This window comes from Pinus tabuliformis, chromosome X, assembly GCF_031772625.1.
Source record: "Pinus tabuliformis cultivar Carrire ecotype Pingquan chromosome X, CPIR1, whole genome shotgun sequence".
Classification (NCBI taxonomy): Eukaryota; Viridiplantae; Streptophyta; class Pinopsida; order Pinales; family Pinaceae; genus Pinus; species Pinus tabuliformis.
The window spans coordinates 1287295730-1287300380 of record NC_142308.1 but is presented as its reverse complement, the minus strand read 5'-3'; positions in this window follow the sequence as shown (position 1 = coordinate 1287300380).

Here is a 4651-nt window from a genome sequence, read left to right as displayed (position 1 = left end):
CTTGCTCTTTGTAGTCACGATACCAATCATACCATCAGCGGCATGAGATCCCGAAGGAGCAGCAGCGATTTGGTTCGACTTTGGAAGATCCGGAATCTTCTCGTGTAATGTACCTGACTGCGTGTAAACTAAGTCAAGGTATTGTGCCTGAGCAATGACTTGCTCCTCAGTAACTACTCCGGCCTTAGCTACATCTTCAGTAATTCTTGGTAATAATGATTTAACAAACCATTCAGCTAAGATTTGGTCCGGGATAAAAACTTTCACTAGTCTTCTTCGACGTCTCCACTCATGGATGTGATCTGAAATATACGTGGAGGTCGATTGTTTTAGTGAAGTTAATAACTCTGTACCGTTATCGTATCTGACTGGTAACTGAAAATGAGTTAAGAACGAGGTAGCTAACTGGCTAAAATTGTAAAAAGAGGCCCGTGGTAACTCAATGTACCACTTGGCCGCGAGACCAATGAGTGTACGCTGAAAAAGACGTAAACGGATCGAATCATCCGAGATGGAATTTGAGGCACACCAGAGGTGGTAAGTCATCACGTGATTGGACGGATCCTCTCCAGACTTACCTTCGAACTTGGGTATATCGCTGGGCAACTTATTTGGCATTGACGGCTAGAACGGAAGATATTGAATTGGATCGTTCGTTAGGCGCGTCAAGTCTGGTAAATCCAAAGTTGCGATAAACGGTAACTGCCGGTTAGGATCTCTAAAAATCTGGGTCACAATACCGGCCCCAGGAGGAGGATATCCAGGATAACTAGGAACAGGAGTCGCATTTGGGATATTATATCCTCCTGGAAAACCAGGATTAACCAGACCGTACTGGGGTTGCTGAGGTTGTTGATAAGTGTACCCAGGATATGGTTGATACTGGTAAACCGGTTGTTGGGCAGCTTTCCCAGGTTGATACTGTCCCTGGTACGGAGGTTGAACAAATTGAGGTTGAGTAGTAACAACCGTACTTATACCAGGTTGGCCTACAGGCATCTGGACTGTGGTTTGAATCGTAGATCCAGACAACGGTACAGATGTCTGAGGAGTGGTTACAGGGACAGTAGAAACCAGAGCTGTTGATACTCCAGAAGTAAGTATGGTAGATGTGGCAGTAGTTGCTGCAGCCGTTTGAGATGGAGTACCAGGTGCAACTGGCGGCTGAGTAACTACCGAAGTTACAGGGGTCTGAACACTTGACTGGACAGGTTGCGGTTGCTGGGGTGGACCAGGAACTACAGGTTGTCCTGCTTGAGGTACCGACTGTATACTTGGTTGCAACATCTGTTGACCCTGTGACGGATCCCACACTAACATTCCAGGGTATTGACCCATAACAGGTTGAGGATACTGAGATCCATAGCCGGATTGAGGATAGGGTTGATAAGTGTAAGGTGCAGTCCCATATGATTGCCCTTGAGGTGGTTGATAACTTTGACCAGAGTATTGACCCTGAGGTTGATAACCTTGAGGTAAATATGGGTACTGGGGTTGACCTTGACCTTGAGGTTGGTATCCTTGAGGTTGATACCCTTGGGGTTGATACCCTTGGGGTTGCCATCCTTGAGGTTGCCATCCTTGAGGTTGATATTGATACTGAGTTTGACTTTGGGGTACATATTGAGGCTGGGGTTGACCTTGAGGTATGTATTGCCCCATAGGAGCGTACTGACCTTGAGGTTGCCCCCCAGACATGAATGAAGTACCTTGAGGTTGCCCCCCAGGCGGTAATTGGCCACTTTGAGGTTGGGTAACGGGAACTGAACCTGACATCATGTAAATGTCTCCTACACTCAATGGTACATTACCACTGTTTCCAACTAATAACCCATGATCAATGGGTTGAGGAGATGCTCCCGCAAAGGTACCAGAAAGAGATTGATACCCAGTAGGAACAGAAGGACCGCCATGTAAAAAAGATTCAGGACTTTGTGTAAACACAGATGACTGACCAGACATATTTACAGGAGTATGAATTCCTCTAGGTGGAAAAGGAGTTCGAGGTGTGGAAAAACCAAAGTTGTCTAAATAATTGGTTAATGAGAGGTACCAAGTAGTACTTCTAGGAGGACTGTAAAAGATGGATTCACGCTCCCTTAGATCAAGGGTAATTTGATCTTCAGGATCAGAGACGCCTATTTCTTCCTCTGGAACAAGTTCTTCTATAGCAATTAAACCAACAGGAAGATTTTCGGTGATAATTCTTTCTATTCTCGGTGAATCAGGAACACTAGGAGTCGGAGTAACAGGTTCGGATATTTCAGGTTCTTCGCCTGTTTCACTGGCAGATGAAAAACTACCAGCAAGATCGGAAACTGTAACAGTTTCGGGATTGTAACCTGTTTCTAAACTTTGGTAATCTGGATGGACTACCAAGGAAGATTCTCCTTCTTCAGGTGAACCTACTCTACTGTCACTAGGAGGAGTTACAAGGACCTTTAACCCTTCGTACTGACCCGGAATGTCTTCAGGAGATTCACCCCGCGATTTACGGAGTTTTCTTAACAAATCTATTCCGGTAACAATCTCAGGAGACTTGCCCCGAATTCTACGGGACTGTCTCGGTAATTCCGCCACAGCTAAAACTTTTAACTACTACACACGAAAACAAAATAAAATTTCAAATCAAACCACCTAAAGCCTCTAAAGAACCAAACAAATTGAATCACACGCCTAAAGAATCTAGAGCGTCAAACCAAACACAAACAGTATCTTCCGGACCAAAAGCGCTAGTTGGTGATTAGGTCCAACCTCGCAGGATTCAGTACAGAAATGGCGGGTGGAACAGTTACGCCGACAACCTGCTTAATGAATAGACTGGACCAAGTTCCTCCACTTTAACCGTCTCGAAGTGAAGTGAACCCCCCAGAAAATCCAAGTGAGTATAGCCGACGTCTGCTCCAGGTACAGTGGGACCTTCCCTCCACCGTCACCTTGGGTAGAATCCTAGAGATTATGGTCACTAAGGTTACCAACGGCCACAAGTACACCTGGGGGAACAGTCTAAACTCCGACAGCACGCAAGGGCAGAGTAGCAAGCTCAATCCCCTTACCGGCTCCTTGACAGTAATCCAAGGTTTACCGATAAGTGACCCCTGGCTCCTCGACAATGGTTAATCCGAGGTTTACCGTTTGTAATACGTACTGCCTGGCGTCGTTCCCAACGAGGGGGGAATGATCCCCTCACTGGTTCGGACACGAGCTCGTGCTTCTCCTTTAAGAGGAGCTTTCCCAGAGTGTAAATGTAACAATTGGATTTGATTCTATCACAAGATCGACTACTTGTTTGTTTTACTGCCTTGGAGAGTTAAGTACTCACCTATTCCAAGACACTAGCCTAAGCTATGTTGGTGCTTTAGAGCCCTAGAAAATAAAAGTTACTAGTTCAATTTTACTTTAAGCGTTACTTTTAAGGTTGTTCTTTAAAGTCACAAGGTGATGGAAGTGAAACCGATGGTGTATAGACTCGACTCCAACCACTATAAAGATGCACCTAAGATGATCTAGACTACTTTTGCTTTTTCAATGAAAATCTTTAACTAAAAGAGTTGAGAGAATGCAATTTTTAGAGGAAACAACTTCTTTAGAAAAGACAATCAAAGAAACAATTCTCTTTTTTTCTTTTCGAGCATACAAACATAACCACTCTTTACTTGCACGAAAAACTCTTTTTCTTTCAAAAACTTTTAAAGCTACTTGAAACAAAACTATTCAAAGGAGATATTTTTGTATTTTCTATTTTCAATAAAGCATGTAAACTTACCTTTAACAAAAAACAATCTTAAAAGCTATAAAACTATGAAATTTTGACTCACAAGCAAACCAAAAAAGAGATTACTCTAAGTAAACCTAACAAGGCAAAAGCTCATAAAGGCGATTCTAGGATGTTTTACTTGATCAAAAGCAAATCAAGGGCTAGCTAATGCAGAATCAAAAGACTAGCCAAAACAAAATTCAAATCTTTTTGTTTTTTTCGTAAAATGGAATTCAAGACTTAAATAATAAGTACTTCGAAAATGGCCCAAAAGACAACTTGATGGTAAGTTACTTCTATAGGTAGGCTTTTAGAACAGGTCTGACTTCTTAAAAAGTTGACAAAACCAGAGAGATCTAAGGCTTTGACAATTCCTACCGCTAAAGTCACTACAAGACCTACTCAAAATCAAACCCTAGGGCTTACACTTCGACGAAATCCACTAAAACACTTAATACTAATGAAACCAGTTCAGGTGAAGATTCTGGACAAGGGACTGATGAATCTGGGCAGAAAAAACTAAGAAAAAACAAAATCTAAGAGCAAAAAAGGCAAAAAATGGAATTTTCTTAAATTTTGGCAGGGGACGCAGGCAACCCATTAGCACAGGTGCAAGCCCGCTCTGTGCACACAGCAAACGTGCATCCAGGGACGCACTGTGCAGCACTCAGAGGGTGCGTCCTACTGAAAAACTCAAGAAAACCAAAAATAAAACTAATCCTAAGCTAACCCACCCAGAGACAAGATCACAGAGCCAAAACCAGAAAAATAAATCAATTTTCTCAAAGCAAAGTTCAAACAAAAGAAAGGACTCTTTTCATTAATGGAAACTATCCCCAGCGGAGTCGCCAATTTGTCACACGGAATCGGTCAAGGGTGCGAACACAGCTGACC